Source organism: Artemia franciscana, chromosome 15, assembly GCF_032884065.1.
Source record: "Artemia franciscana chromosome 15, ASM3288406v1, whole genome shotgun sequence".
NCBI classification, from domain to species: domain Eukaryota; kingdom Metazoa; phylum Arthropoda; class Branchiopoda; order Anostraca; family Artemiidae; genus Artemia; species Artemia franciscana.
Window position 1 is genome coordinate 12,773,719 of NC_088877.1, and position 17,450 is coordinate 12,791,168.

The 17,450-nt window shown below is 35.8% G+C and overlaps 1 long non-coding RNA gene across 1 annotated transcript; it reads right to left on the reverse strand.

Moving 5' to 3' along the window:
* Positions 1 to 3,515: 3,515 nt before the first annotated feature.
* LOC136036064 (uncharacterized) lies at positions 3,516 to 12,461 on the reverse strand. Its single transcript, XR_010619624.1, has 3 exons — positions 12,331 to 12,461; positions 6,634 to 6,919; positions 3,516 to 3,940 (listed from the first exon to the last, which is right to left on the reverse strand). It is a non-coding gene; the product is annotated as an uncharacterized LOC136036064 (long non-coding RNA).
* Positions 12,462 to 17,450: the final 4,989 nt, after the last annotated feature.

Here is a 17,450-nt window from a genome sequence, read left to right on the forward strand (position 1 = left end):
GCCCCCTTCCCCCTAACCAAAAAATCCCCCTGAAAACGTCTGTACACTTCCCAATAACCATTACTATATGTAAGCACTGGTCAAAGTTTGTAACTTGTATCCCCTCTCCCACAGGAACTATGGGGGAGTAAGTTGTCTCCAAAGACATAGTTATAAGGTTTTTCGACTACGCTGAATAAAATGGCTATCTCAGAATTTTGATCCGTTGACTTTGGGAAAATAATTAGCGTGGGAGCCTAGGTGCACTCCAATTTTTGTGGCCACTTAAACAGGGCTGTAAAACTTTTCATTTCTGTTAGAATGAGCCCTCTCGCAATAATCTAGGACCACTGCGTCGATACGATCACCCCTGGAAAGAAAAACATACAAATACGCATCCGTGATCTGCCTTCTAGCAAAAAATACAAAATTCCGCATTTTTGTAGGTAGGAGCTTGAAACTTCTACAATAGGGTTCTGTGATACGCTGAATCTGATGGTGTGATTTTCGTTAAAATACTATGACTTTTAGGGGGGTTTCCACTATTTTTTTTCCACTATTTTCTAAAATAAGGCAAATTTTCTCAGGCTCGTAACTTTTGATAGGTAAGACTAAACTTGATTAAATGTATATATTTAAAATCAGCATTAAAATGTGATTCTTTTAATGTAGCTATTGGTATCAAAATTCAATTTTTTAGAGTTTTGGTTACTATTGAGCCGGGTCGCTCCTTACTACAGTTTGTTACCACGAACTGTTTGATGAGCTCGATTAACCTGGTGTATATTTTCACTTCAGCACTCTTATGTAGGTCAGGTCAGCTCAGATTTTAGTTGTGGCTAATAGCTCAGTTTCAATTATATGCCCTATAGTAACTCTCTGAATTCCAGGAACTGGATAATTCAGGTACATATTTCGAGCTCAAGACTCTGTGATGGCTAGATCAGCCGGGCTTTTCACTGATGGTGGGATTATGTAGTGTGAAGCACTTTGAAAGTTTATTTTGAAGGAGGAACTATGCATGCTTCAGCAAGTTATATTAGGTAAGAATAAAATATTTCATTTCTTGTGTTGCAATATCTGTAACATTGAGAGGACTAGTAGTTTGGGATTTAACAGCGAAACGCCTACAGGAAAAATCCCACCCATTTCAGACTGGACGAATTCTGTTGTATATTTTTGAGTGATATCTATTGGGGAAAAGATATGAACTTGTTTTGTAATTTCTCAGATGGGCCTCTGATAATCCTTATCAAGATATATCTCTGTGTACTCTGTTACTTGTGATATAAGGGTGCACACTGATACTGGTCCACTTATTAATAAGTGAGGAACGATATCATCTTTGGTAGTGTGATACCGTTCCTGACCGCCTAGCTTTTAGTAAAGAGGTAGATAAGTCATATTTTCAACTGGCAGTATTGGAGAACCGAAGTGGAGCATCTTAATGTTATACTGTCCATTTATCACTGACTTTCAGCTCAAAGTTAAGCGGTCACACGTTGTTAGCATGACCTCGGTCAGTCCCAAAGCCTTTCAATGAGGAAGATAAAAGTTGATATTTCTGTATAAGTATGTACTGTGTTGTGAATGTATAAAGTGAATTGATCATAAATAATTTTTCGTTTTAGAACATTTCATTGGTTGGGTGTCAGGAAATAGAGAATTACGTTTTAAGAAAATAATACAGTGTCATTGACTGTCTAAGTAACATTTATTTATTTTTGAAGAAATTTCATTTTGAGTAATCGTCTTAAAGTTTAAAAGGGTTGATAACCGCGGCACATAATTGATGAAGAGAATAATCAGTATGTTTCGTAGCAATATTTTTATTGACAAAGCCGACAAAGGTTGCAAAACATATTCCCCTATTATGTATAGGTAAATAGGCAAATGCCCTATAAGTAAATCTAACAAAATACTTCCAACATTTTTGTCGCGGACATATAGTATGTCTCCTTAAAACCAACACGCTTGGTTCAATCATTTTGCAGCACTGTCCTGCAATTGCTTTTTAGCAGCACTTGCTTTGCTTTGGTTGCTTTGGTTGATTGGTTCAATCATTTTGCAGCGCTGTCCTGCAGCAGCTTTTTAGCAGCACCTCTTCGTTTAAGATAAATAAGTTTCTGGTTATTCCAAAATGTATTGCACATACTTTTCTTACTTGCAAAAATCCAAGTTCTTAATATCTACACGAATTACCATTGTAAAACCAACTATCCGTACCAACTCGAAAAATGTTCATTTGTTATTCTTACTAAAATTTTACCGTGCACCATGCCTCCTTTTGAATTTCAGTCAATATGCGTGAAGTATCTATGTAACTAAATAGTAAGAAAATGTTAAACTTTGGGTCCATACACGTTTATTTTAAACTATTACAAACATGTACGGCTTTTGTTTTTTTTTTCAACCTATACTAATATTTTTTTTTATATGACACTAATACTTGGGCAATGGAACACATCCATCAGTACAAGGCTAGCGAAAAAACGACTAATCTAACCACTTTGCACTGATTTAATAGGGGCTAACTTGGCGGGGATTCGCGCCTAAATAGGATAGAGAAGAAACACTGTAAATATACAATTAAAATACAAGATATAATCTTTCATTATTAATACCAATTCTGGCATGAAGCCAGAATTAGCAGTGAAAGACACATGTAACTGGCAGCTCCTTGCTGGTTTTGATGCATCATAATGACGTCATCATTATGCAATACATGAAACACATTCACTCCCCAGCTAAAGCAGAGAATAACACCTCACCTTTAAATTTCAGAAATTGCGAAACCCGTGAAGAAAATTTGCTCATTAGGAAATAAAAAATTGAGAATTATCAGTCGTAGATGGCTTTTTGAAGTTGTACTTTTTTAGATTGATTTGTAGCTAAAAGTTAAAATTTAATGATAACTTGGTTATTGGATAGTAAAAATTAGCAAGCTGTTAGTAGAAGAAGAATCGGAAACTATAGCCCTGGCTACTCTGCTAATGAAATTGGACCCCAACTTTAACTAAAATGACTATTCTAACGGAAGTTCATTTTCACACTTAATTTTACTACATCTGACCTTGCATTTTTTATTTATTCTAGAAATGATATTCCTCACTTTGCCAGTGCTGATTCACTCCCCAACTTTGAAACCATTCATCAAAAGGCAGCAAATTATGAGCTAGTCTCGAGGACGTTGTTGACCGTCCGAACATTTAAAGGAACACTAATAATAAATGACCTAGAAGACCTTCGATCCGGTGTTCAGTTGAAAACTGAACAAAATGACTGCCTAAAACCTAAAATTCCCAATAGCCACAGCTAGCAAGCAGTGGGCATTGGTCTCTAATAACTACTTGATTACTTCGAACCGAAAGCATAGCTTCAACCTATGAAAGGTTAACCCGCTTAAATAAGTGCGAAAATCTAGCCTACTTCACTGGCAGTGTGTTCTTGACGTAAAGAAACCAGGCAGTTAGATTGGCTAACATCCACGCAGCTCTCCACTTATCGTAGCTTATGGTATACAAAACAAAATAGAATCTAAGTTAATTTCTATAATTTATAGGGAGGGAAAACGAAGAAATGGTGAAATGTCCTACTTTTCAAAAGAACTGACTTATTTTGAAAGCTGTAGGAATGAAATGTAAGGATTTTAAACTGTTTTATGCAACAATGGTGAGATAGAAAGGGGAGCATTTATGTAAGAATGATCGGGTGGAAAGTTGAGCTTCAATTGTCAATTAATGTGCGGGTTACTTTAGCGTCAGTACTCAACATTAAAATCAACTCTCAAAACTTTTAAAGCCAACAATTCGACTCCAGAAAAATAAAAGAAAATATGGCAGTAACGAAGCTTTCTAACGACTGTTCGACCACTGGAATAGCACATCTAATTCAGCTGATGGAGGGCTGGTAACATCTGTATCTGCGACGGATTTCAGTCTTGCATCGAGTTTCATTGATCCTGGAAACAAATTTAATGAGATCTGGTTTTGAAAAAGGATTTTCCTGAATAGCTAAAATTTTACTAATCAAAAGATTGATCCCAGTAGGCAAGAGTCAAATATCAATGTTCACTTATGAAAAAATATTTTTAGGGGGACTTCAGATTTATCTTAGCAAAGCAGGTCTAACAATTTGAAAAACTAAGGTAATTGGAAAAATTGAAGCAAGACTAGAAAACAGTGTTGTTTGCCTCAAGGTTTCAAAACAGAACAGCAACTTATTAAGAGCGGGAACTGGTGCTACCATCTATAAGTATCACATACGCCATTTAGCGTTTTGTGTTTATGGTAATTTATCAATTTTTAGTTCTCAAAAACCGAGATCCAGATGTTTATTACAACACTAATTTTCCCATCATGCTAATTTTGCTTTATTAGTACAATAAACAAACTGGTAAAGCTTGACTAGTGTACAAATTTTGTAGCTTCTCATAAGAAAATATTCTTACATTATTTTGCTTCTTCGACTTCGTGATTTCAGGAGAACTGAAATTATTTGACGAAAAAGCGCAAAAAAAAAAAAAAAAAAAACAGTGATGAGCTAAAGTCAAAGTTGTGATAATTACAAGCCACAACTTACGGTCTTTATTCACAAGGTAGAAAATAAAGTCTAAAGAAAATAACTGAAGCTATTATTCTTGCGCCACCAATTCAATTGAAAATTTTACCCTAACTGAGTCTGGTTGCGTTAAACAAGAGGACAAAGAACAAGAAACAACGGGGTCCCTCAAGCTAAAAGTGTTTTCAGGGGGTTCCAGGCTCTTCGTTCCCACAAATTTCTTTTCGTAACTAATTTTCAGAATTGCTATTAATCGAAATAATTCCTAGCCTTGTAACTTTTGACGTGCCATATGGCATATAAAGACAAATTTATAAAAATTACGTAGGCTAGATATAAATATTAGCTATCAAATAAGACCTTAAAACAGCTGTGATGTTCCCATTGACTAATTCCCACTCGGTAGACTATTTATGAAAAATATTAAGGTGGCTGGTATGGGGAATATACTAGAGGGGTGATTGTAAATTCCAGGTTCAGAGTTTTCATCCAGGGATACGATGGTACCCTTTTCACTTTCCACAGCCTTTTCAATACAGAAATGGCACCCAAAGTGCACTTTTTAGTTGCCAGAGCAGCCATATGGCACTCATTGATGACGTTATCAAGTCAGAGTTCATAAAAGCGACTAGACAGCGTTGCGAGAGCAACACTTTGGGGGTGTTAGGAACAAATCGGGGTGATAGGAACAAAAAAAAACACAATAAAACCAAAGTGTTGCTCTCGCAATAAAATGAGCGCTTAAAAAGTTCTCTTATATCCAGGCAAGTACGCAGGAATTTATTTCGGGGAGAGGCCAAAACCTTCAAAACAGCAGATATAAAGTAGCACTTTTTTTTATAGTAACTAAATAAATACAAAAAGCATGTATATTCGGAAAATACAGATTAACTTTAATCAATAGTATTGTAGCGGATAGGGGAAGGAGACTGAGGCCTCAAAAGTACGTTTTAGACTCAGGTATGTTCATAGCGATTTAGAACCAGTGATTAATCTATTATATCCCACTGAAAGGGAAATTTTAGGGTTAATAGTGCAATATGGGTGCTGTGGGGGTAGTTCTTCTATTGCAAAAACGTCGATTTTAATGAAAAAGGATAGTTTCCAAAATTGATCCATTAAAAGCTGTACTTTATCCTGAAAACGCCATAATATCAATGATAAGTCTATTTTGCTGTGGAAAGCAAACTCTTTACAAAACAAAATAACAGTACAATCGCTAATTACTTCAAAGAGGGTAAAAATTTAGACAGAAAATGGGTTAATAATTGGGCAGTGACTTGATCAGATAATTACATGCTGTAAAATCCTAAAAAAAAGCTTCATACGTGTATCTAGATTCTTCTCCTACTTCAGCCAGAAATCCCATGAAACCATGGGGAAATTAAACATTTCGAAAAATTTGGGGGGGGGGCGAAGGCCCTCCTGCGTACGTGCCAGCCTATATCCCAGTGCCCCGCTAGCGGTGAAGAAAAAAGAACAGTGCAACTCATGCAGTTATTTTCCTTGATGCTCAAGGTGGGCTACTAATTTTCCAATGTAGGGTTTTGAATAATGGTAATTCAAATGGTGCACTTTTCATTTCGATCCAACGCCATTTCTGATGAGTTTTTAGGCTCTTTTTTAGAATTCCTGTAAATTCATTTTCAAAATAAAATTTGCTTTTAAAATTGATACAAATAATAGTTAACATTCCTGATACAACTAAAAATGGCAGTTTTTATTTTTTTTAAATGAATTTTAATTACTACTGTATTACTACTGGGCGTGGTTTGCTCTTTATTAGGTTACAGCTATTGCTACAACCAAGATCGCTATATTTCGTGGTACACGCTGAAAATTTTGCGAAACTTACCATTTCTATGCACAAAATATAGCGATCTAATTTTTAACTGGCCCAAGATTAAAATCATCATGGCAACCTAACAAAACCGTAACTGACGGTAATGTATCTATAACTGACGATAAATTACCCATATGACACAGCTGGTGAAATGGTAAATACAAAAACTAGTGCGCTAACCACTCGGCTAGGATGGCTCGAGGTGATGAAATGGCAGCCCAACACTAATAAGTTATTGCACAAAAACTTACCTTCAACTGGTGGTACCAGAGGGTGAAACAACTAGTGGCAATTGGGACAAAAGCCAGTGGAGTTGCAGTACCATCGAAGGTGAGAATGGATTTCCTTCTGCTTCATTATGTCTACTTCCATTGTCAAATATCGGTGCAAGATTCGATCTCGTACTCTGCCGTAGAATACTTTGTTCTGAAGGTGGTGTAGTACGTGTTCAAGAATGGTATGTTTTGGGGTTTGCATGGCTAATAGGGCGCTAGTAGTCCCAGCAACCGCCAATTTGACATATTCAGACTGACACATCTAGAATAAGGAAAATACTGTAAACCATCAAAATTGGTAAGATCTACGGTTTTTGGATAGTGATATAACAACGATAGTAAGTGTGGCATTGTCGATATGGCAGATTCACGTTACTGTTATTTTTTATGTATGTATATATCTAGATCTGCTTCAAAATCACTGATATAGGACCTGAAGTGTATAGCTGACTGGATGATCAGCAATACGGGCAACGAAATTTAGTTAGTATTTGTAGCGTTAGTTGTATAGCTAATGTCAGTTTTCATAGCGCTGGCTATGGAAGCTAGTTCTTCGTTGTTTTCTGCTGTATTATGATGATAAGTGATCGGATTGTTGGGCAATTTTGTGGATGATGATTATCATCTCTTAGAATCATCATTTATGGATTTATTAATCCACTAAATAGGGAACTTCTAGCTTAGCTGTGGTGTCTAGCTGTTTCCTTTTGGCTTCAAATATATTTGTTTTTATGACTCAGACACATATGGTATTCGACTAAGTTTCAGCGATAAAAGCGTAGTCTTGGATGATTATAGCCATTGTACCTTAACGGAACAAACGTGCAAATATACTTGCCCAAGTGTGAACAAACGTGCCCAAATTATACATGTCTCACGTGTTTTTCCGTAGTTTGAATTCGTCACAGTTATGGTTCAATTCCCCGAATATATAATTTGTGCTATATAATCACACATTAAGAGGGGGGTTACAGTGGAATTTCAGTCAGACTATATTAACTAGAATGTTTCTGTGTATTATGAAGTATGAATCGTTTTCTTAATATGTTTCCTTCCTTCTCAACAACCCTACTTCTAGGTTTATACTAAATACGATTTTTTTTTTCGAGCGAAGAGTGGTCACGGATGCATGTATAGAGTTTTTGCTTGTTTTATTAAATTTGATTTACATAATGGGTGCGTATACCAATCATGTACCACGGGACTTCTGGAGAGGACTTTTGAATATAATTGGGCGAATGAAGTATCAAAACGTGCCTTTTTAGGCTCAAGTAAAAGTAAAGGGCTCCACTAAGACAAAAATAAGCAGAAGAAGTCAAATAACCCTCTAAGCGTCAAACTATCACAAATCACCATCAATAAGTAAATGAAACTCAAAACAAATAGAAATTACAATAAATAACAGTGGTCAAACTCGAAACAAGCAACAATTAGCATGATTAGGGCTGACAACCCCCTATGCTTTATCAAGACCAGAATACAATTTGAATTTTCCTGAAAAAAAAACTAAAAAAACAAATGACCTCTGATTATCAGCTTAATATGCGTATACTTATGTTTATTCTTTAAAGTGAATAGTTTTATTTATTTATTAAAGTAAAAATAGTAAAAATATTTCCAATGTATTTTGTTTTCAGTAAAGTGCAAATTATCTTCTGGTCTTGAGAAGGCATAGAGGTTGTTAGCCCTACTCATGTTAATTTTTGCTTTGTTCATGTTGAGTTAAACTTTAGCATAAAGAATGGGGAGCTAAGAGAAACACATTCAACGACCCTTTTTTTCCAAAATGAAAGTAAAGACCGACATTAACCCTTAGATTCGATATCATCCTTCGTATGAGGAAGGATGTCACTCCAACAACTCATTTTTATGGTAAAGTTTCACTTTTATCAACGCTTCAAAAATGAAAGCTCTAAACAACAGAATAATGTAATGAAAACTTTATATCACAATGATTCAAGATCGAAAGATTATTTATTTCCATTTGCTTTAAGTGATTAAATACTTAGTTAAAAGTGTTATGAAAAGCAATCAGAAAATAAAACATTAGCAATATTACCAGCTGGCTATAGGTTACTTGTTGCACCCCTAAAATGCGTAAAATTGCAAAATAGCGACCCCCAGAAGGAGACATGGTAGAATAAGTGGCATTTTTAGATTACTAGTTTTGTGCTATTTTTTATTTCTAGAGCAGCGTTTGTGACATTTCAACCCCCCCCCCTCTTATTGGTCCCTTATGTAACCAAGGGATAAATAGGCAATCTAAAATAAAAAAAAAACAAATGTATAATTCTTACTTTATAATATACAGCATATTTATATTAATCAGATCATGTTTCCTTCTATTATTATTCACATTTTTAACATTTAAAATAGCGATTTCTATTCAATTAGATAAAAAAACAAGTTTTTTTAACTGAAAGTAAGGAGCGACATTAAAACTTAAAACGAACAGAAATTACTTCGTATATGAAAGGGGCTGTTTCCTACGCCCCGCTCTTTACGCTAAAGTTTGACTCTTTCGACTACTTTTTAAAACAGTAAAAAACTTTAGCGTAAAGAGCGGGGCGTTGATGAGGAAGCAGTCCCTTTCATATACAAAGTAATTCCTGTTCGTTTTAAGTTTGTCGCTCCTTCGATTGTAGAAAAAAAACCTTCTATTTTTGTAGAAAAAAAACTTCTAATTAAATTAAAAAAAAACTTCGTTTTTTTTAATTTAATTTCTAAACGTTTTTAAATCAATGCATGTTTTGATTTTGGCTCATCGCAGATGAATAATTAAAACGAAATTTGCATATTTATTTTTTTGGATAAATGGCTTTCCCAGAGTTTTGATCGAATGATTTTGAGAAAAAAAGAGCGGGGGAGGGGGCCTAGTTGCCTTCCGATTTCTTGGTTACTTAAAAAGGCAACTAGAGCTTCAATTTTTTAAGAATGTTTTTATTAGTAAAAGATACACGTAACTTACAAATTAGCTCACGTAGCGAAACTTTTGTATTCTCATAATTTTATTACCTATATGAGGGGGCTCACCCCCTCGTCAGTACCTCGCTATTTACAGTAAAGTTTAAATTTTGTCCCAATTCCTTAAGAATGACCCCTGAATCACAAAAGCCATAGAATAAATAGTTAAAATTACTAAAAATACTTTAGCGTAAAGAGTGGGGTATTAGGAGGCCCATCATATGCGTAATAATTTCTGTTCGCTTTAAGTTTTAATGCTTCTCCTTACTTTCAGTTGAAAAAACTTTCATAATTTTTTTATTGTTTTTTTTAATAATGCTAGAAAATCCTGCGGTCCCTTCATGAAAATTTGCTTCCCCCACGACAAATTCCTCCAAGGAAAGTTCCCCAGAATATCTCCCTCTTCTCACCCTCCCAACCTAAAAATTCCCCTGAAAGCTTCTGTACAATTCCAAATAACCATTACTATATATAAGCACTGGTCAAAGTTTGTAACTTGTAGCTTCTCCCACGGGGACTGTGGGGGAGTAAGTAACCCCCAAAGACAATTATAAAGTTTTTCGACTGCGGTGAATAAATTGTTATCTCAAAATTTTGATCCGGTGTCTTTGGGGAAAATAATTGGCGTGGGAGGGGGCCTAGGTGCCCTCCAATTTTTTGGTCACTTAAAAAGGGCACTAGAACTTTTCATTTCCGTTAGAATGAGCCCTCTCGCAAGATTCTAGGACCAATGGGTTGATACGATCACCCCTGGGGAAAGAAATAAAAAAAAACAACAAATAAACACGCATCCGTGATCTGTATTCTGGCAAAAAATGCGAAATGCCACATTTTTATAGATAGGAGCTTGAAACTTCTACAATAAGGTTCTCTAATACGCTGAATCTGATGGTATGATTTTCGTATTTCGTATTGTATGACCTTTACGGGGTGTTTCCCCCTATTTTCGAAAATGAGGCAAATTTTCTCAGGCTCGTAACTTTTGATGGGTAAAACTAATCTTGATGAAACATATATTTGAATTCAGAATTAAAATGCAATTCTTTTTATGTAACTATTGGTATAAAAATTCTATTTTTTAGAGTTTTGTTTACTATTGAGTCGGGTCGCTCCTTACTATAGTTCGTTACCACGAAAAGTCTGATATTTAGAACAATCACTCAGGTTAGAATGGATATCTGATCTACACAGGTAACCAGTTTTTACAACAGGTCAATCAATGGAAAAACTGACCTTATCAGTGTGTCACGAACAGACTGCCAGACTTCACATGAATACAGACCCATCTTTGGGTCACTTGTTTTTCACCCCCGTTAAATTTTATTTTGAGTTTGTATTTACTTTATTCTGTTCACTCGCTATACATTTTCCATTTATTTATTTTATTAGATTTTATCTGTTTATATTTTTATATCTGGAATTATGTGATAGGTATAACCAAAAATATTATTTATCATACAAGTTTTGTCGGGACTTTATGTCATAGCCACCATACTTTTGTATCGCGAACATGAGACAATCAACGGTTTTCATGGTCTTACCAGACAATATTAGCTTCGACTCTATGGGAAACTACATTGTAGCTATATTTAGTATTTTGGTTACGTTATATTAGTTTAGGTTAATACAATACAGTCTGGGTTCCCTTTCCTTAATCCTTTGTTGCAGTTTCTATAATTTTGTTGGTAAAGCAATATATTTTCATCATGTCTGGTTTTATTATCAGCATTAAACAAATTTAACTTCTCGACAGAACTTGTGTAGTGGCTATAAGACAAGTATCATATTGTATATATTTTAATTGTGTTATGACAAAGCGTGAATGTATTAGTTTTGATTCTCTTTTCTTCAACACAGGTAATTGCTGGAGTTGACTAACCCCCAACCAACGGCACGATAAGTAGTACATATGTCGACTGAATATTAACTGAAGTGACACCCATCAGAACTTGTGATTACATGTCCTTGGGCGGATCCAGGTTTTTTTTGTTTTTTTTTAGTGGTGAGAGCAAAATATATACTTCGATAAACTTGCGGACAAAGAAATACCAGCAATTTAAAGGGAATCTCAACGATTATACACCGTAGATAGGTTATGGAAATGGTCGTAAATTTAATCTAAAATCTACTGAGGGTTGAAGCTCTAATAAATCTTTTGAAATTAAAATGAAGTAAAAATATTAATACAAAAAATAAAATAGAAACCACCCTGCCATAAAAAAAATGAAAAGCTGTTCACCCTCTACGAAAAATATATTTAATATGGCAATATGATATTATCATCCACCACTACGTTAGGGGGTCCCTCCCGGGGTGCCCACCCCACGCCCCCACCTGAATCCGCCACTGCATAAGCAACATGAAGAATAGCACGTTGCAGATGATAAACTAGCATTCCCTAACGTTATAGCCTCTCCATCTGAGGTAAGTTTCTGGCGTTTGGGCTGGTCATACAACAGCCCAGAGGTTATCATATTTTCTTTTTTGAGGTTAAAATCAAACGCATTTTGATAAGTAGGTCAAAACTGTAGAAACTAGACGTTTCTGTTTTTGAAGCACATTTATAGCACTTTTCGGTGATTTTTTTCATATTTACTCTTTCTCAGGCCATGAAACAGGATTTACGCCTATGCGATAGTTCTGTATGCTATGTTTATGCCTGTATTTTAGTCACTTAAAATTGTCTTATTACTATAAAAAGTTTCTTACCATATCCCTCCACGCTTAGGCTGCTATTCTCAGCAGAAAAGTGTTATGATCTCGTTAACAGCTTGGAGTCGACTGACCTGGTCTTCCATAATCTTACATATATAGATCCCCGTATCAAAACAAAGTACCGCTAATCATTACATCATTGACGTAATAGTTCAAGTTCAGGCAAAACAAACTTTTGCCTTTATTACGGTTCTAGGTCATTCGCCTTTCTTGATGACTTATCGGAATGGAACTATAATCAGGTTTCCGTTTTTGGCGCTTTTTTCAGAGATGAAGAGGGATCCAATTGTGCCCTACCTCTTTTTTTATTATTATTTTTCTCATATAAATATTCTTTTTTATTTTATTCATACATTGTTTTACCCATTGTAGAATAATGAAAAAAAGCAGAATAACAAAAGAAAAGAAATGAAATAAAAAGAACGAAGACAAACAAGTATAATTATGAAAAAAAAGGATAAAAAAGAAGAAAGTTAGCAACAGCTAAAGAAAGTCAAAACTCCGAAACTTATGTAATTATTATCTTTTGTGTTTTTTTTATTGTTCCCAGCCTTTTGCTGCCATGCTTAACACAAGAAGTGTATTTCAACAAATTGTAAGTTTTTGTTCTGAGTTTATTTGTTTCGCCCATTTTACTATGCGTACTTAGCAAGCACGCACATGGAAGATTTGTGTAGGGGGGGGGGAATAATAAAAAAAAATCATTGGATAATTTGATTAAGAAGTGCCCAGAAATTCACAGAAATTCAGGATTTTTGCGGGAGCCGACCCCTGACCCCCTACTTACGTCCCTCATACGTGGGTAATTGTCGTAGTTTTTATTGGTTTTTCTCACACAGGGTTGTATCCAGGATTTTTTCGGTAGGGGGGGGGGGGGTTACAAACTGCTTTTTTTTTGGGGGGGGGGGTCTCACAAAAACTAAAAAATGCATCAAAATTTGTTTGTATTCATTATTTTTACGTTTTTACAAATCGGACAAACATTTTAGGGGTCCTGGATCCTAGCTCCCTGGATGCGGCCTTGTTCTCATGTATTCCACAGTTAAAACTAATGATAATCAGTTCACTTTCAAGCAGTTTAAAATTCTAACTAGTTAGTGCGAAATGAACCTATTTTATTAACTGTTTTTATACCTTGCGGAGACGGCTTCTTTCTATCATAGTAATTTTTGGTAATTACCAAGCGAGATCCGGCTTTTTTGCTAAGTTACAATGTTGAACAATTCCCAATATTCTTTATCTGCAAAGAACGACAAGTAAAAATTGAGATATATCTTTTATGGTAAGTATATTTTTCTTCTGCATTTCCCTCCCATACAAGCCACAATAGTGATTTCAGTTTTTTGTTTTCCTGTGAACAGTTGTTACCTTGGTAACAGCAAGAGACAAAAATTCGAAGAATATTTTTAGTATGAAAAAAATGAACCTGAAGAGAAAAATTCCTCTGAAGCTTGGATAATTTCAAGTAATTTTCAAAAAAAAAATCAATAAAGAGGAAGCAAAAAAAAACTGTCCCAGCTCTGAAAGTAAAATGCTCTTTGGGACAAAGTAGCGCTGGATTTGTGTAAACATGGAATTATTCCTCTAAGAACTTAGATCATACCTCTTCTAGGTATTCAGAAACTATTGGTAAGAATTTAATTTTCAAGTCAAAAATTCCATTTGTTTGGCTTTTATAAAAAAAAATTTATCTAAATTGATACTTTTCAAACCTTTTATGCCCATAAAGCTCGGCCGCACAAAAACTAGTCTTAAACATGTCCATATATAATGTGACCTATGGATGGGGGAGGGGAGCGTGATTTCCCCTAGTTGTGACTCTTTTTAAAAATGAATTGATATGAGTTTAAAGTATGGGAAGGAATGTATGGGAGGGAAAGGAAGAGGGTCCTAAATTCTTATTTATGCTGAAAGGGGTATTTAGGTCTCATCCAGAAATGGCGGGAGGTAAAAGTGCCGTAAGTTCCCTGGTTTTTGTATTTTAGGCCTATAGACTTTATTTGACCTTCACTGCAACGGGGGGGATTCCCAAGTCATTTTCGTCAGAATATATTGCAGAAAAAGTCATTAGATCTCAAATATATTTTGTAGGAAGCAAGAGCAGTATTTGTATGATATACCGCTATCAAATATTCTTCTGATATGTTTCTCTGACGCTCAATCCTAATGAAGTATACCAAATTAAGATAAAAATATAATACTTTGGAAACAAATCTGGGCTATATATTTGTACATTAGGGGGTGGGGGTAAAGCATATATTTGCATATTAGGAGGAAGGGATTAAGTATAGCGGGTCGGCATGTCTAATGTGTTAGGTACAATTATTCTGCACATTATGTAGTATGCATGCCTAATGTATGAAGTACGATTATTCTGCACATTATGTAGTAGGAATTGCTTTCTAACTTCACCCTGTTCAAATATTTACCCTCCCCCCCAATGTGTGAATATATAGCCCGAATTACATGTTTTCAATCTATTCTGTCTTTTCTTTTTTTTCTTGTCTCACGCTAAGCTGAAAGAAACTAACGAAAAAAATAAGAGCTAAGAGCTCATATGGCACTTGTGAAGAGGCAAGAAGAGCTAAAAGCCAAGAGCTCATATGGTATGAGCTCTAACAAAATTCTAAGTATCAAAAGATTGATTTAAAGGAAAATCAGAGGCTTAATGCCGGTCAGGATTTAAAATAAGACCTCTGAGTCACGATGTCCTTCTAAATATCAAAATTCATTAAGATCCGATCACCCACTCGTAAGTTATAAATACCTTAATTTTTCTCATTTTTCCTCTCCCTTCAGCCCCCCAGATTGTCGAATCTGGGAAAACGACTTTATCAAGTCAATTTGTGCAGCTCCCTGACACGCCTACCAATTTTCATCGTCCTAGCACGCCCAGAAGCACCAAACTCGCCAAATCACTGAACCCCTCCCCCCAACTCCCCCAAAGAGAGCGAATCCAGTACGGTTACGTCAATCAAGTATCAAGGACATTTGATTATTCTATCCACCAAGCTTCATCCTGATTCCTCCATTCCACTTGTTTTCCAAGATTTCCACCTCCAACTCCCCCCAGTGTCAACAGATCTGGTCGGGATTTGAAATTAGAGCTCTGAGACATGAATTCCTTCTAAATATCAAATTTCATTAAGATCCGGTCACCCGTTCTTAAGTTAAAAATACCTCAATTCTTCTATTTTTTCCAATTAATACCCCCCTCCCCAACTCCTCCAAAGAGAACAGATTCGTTCCAATTATGCCAATCACGTATATAGAAGTTGTGCTTATTCTTCCCATCAAGTTTCATCCCGATCTCTCCACTCTCGGCGTTTTCTAAGATTTCTGTTTCCCTCCTCCAACCCCCTATGTCCCCGGATCCAATTCAAGTCGAAAATGGAGCATCTGAGACATAAGATCCTTCTATATATATCAAGTATCATTAAGATCCGATCACCTATTCCTAAGATAAAAATACCCCAATTTTCACGTTTTCCAAGAATTCCGGTTTCCCCCTCCAACTCCCCCTAATGTCACAGGATTTGGTTGGAATTTAAAATTAGAGCTTTAAAGAACAAGATCCTTCTAAATATCAAATTTCATTAAGATCTGGTCACCCTTCCGTAAGTTACAAATACCTCATTTTTCCAAATCCCCCCCCCAACTCCACCAAAGAGAGCAGATCCGGTCCGGTTATGTCAGTCACGTATCTTAGACAGGTTTTTATTCTTCCCCTCCAGTTTCATCCTGATCTCTCCGCTTTAAGTATTTTCTAAGATTCCCCTCCCCCCCAATTACGCTGGATCCGGTTGAGATTTAAAATAAGAGATCTGATTTACGGGGTCCTTCTAAATATGAAGTTTCATGAAGATTCGATCACCCCTTCGTAAGTTAAAAATACGTTATTTTTTCTAATTTTTCAGAATTAACCCCCCCCCCCCAATAGAGCGGATCCGTTCCAATTATGTCAATCACGTATCTAAGACTTCTGCTTATTTTTCCCACCAAGTTTCATCCCGATCCCTCCAATCTAAGTGTTTTCCAAGATTTTATGTTTCCCCCTCCCAACTCCCCCCAATGTTGCCAGATCCAGTTGGGATTTAAAATAACAGCTCTAAGACATGATATCCTTCCAAACATCAAATTTCATTAAGATCTGATCAACCATCCGTAAGTTAAAAATACTTCAATTTTTTTCTATTTTTTCCGAATTAACCGACCCCCCCCTCCCCTCCCCCAGATGGTCAAATCGGAAAAACAACTATTTCTAATTTAATCTGGTCCAGTCCCTGATAAGACTGCCAAATTTCATCGTCCTAGCTTACCTAAAGTAGCGAAACCGGGACCGACAGACAGACAGGCCGACAGAATTTGCGATTGCTATATGTCACTTGGTTAATGCCAAGTGCCATAAAAACGGTTCTGTAATGCGTCAATGAATGAACAACTTGAGCGGTAGTGGGTTTATCATACAAGTACCTCAAGAGCTACTGTCAGATTTATACATATATTGGACCCAATATAATAATTGGACCTAATCCAACCTTCGAGGGGAAGACAAAAGAATTGTTTCTGGATTTCAAAATTACCTAAATATTTTTCTATTTAAACTTAAATATACTCAGAATTAAATTTATGTGAAATTCCCTTCAAAAGAAAGATGGATCAGGCAGATCAGCCGATTTTTATACGATGAAAATGGTATTATCAATAATTTCATTAGCCTAAGCATATACTAGAAAACGTTCTGATTCAGAAACCTCCTATTGTGTTAACCTCCTATTTTATTAACCTATTTTAGAAACCTCCTCAATAGCTATCACCCTATGAATCTCGTAGTCCAATAATTATAGCCTCCAATATGTATTAGATTATCTTTTATCAGGGCATCCACCGCAAAAGAGGTCAGATTCAAACCGAAATTTGTGAGAAAGGAAGGGTTAGTATCCTAGTTACGTCTTTTGAGAACCAAGGACCAACCTGAAGTTTTCAAGTAAGGGAAAGGAGAAGGATCTCTAAATTCATGTCATCAGAATGTAATGTAGAAGACCAGAGGTGTAGCTCCAGCATTTTCATTCGGGGGGAGAGGGTCTACATCCGGATAGTCAAGGGGCATTGGC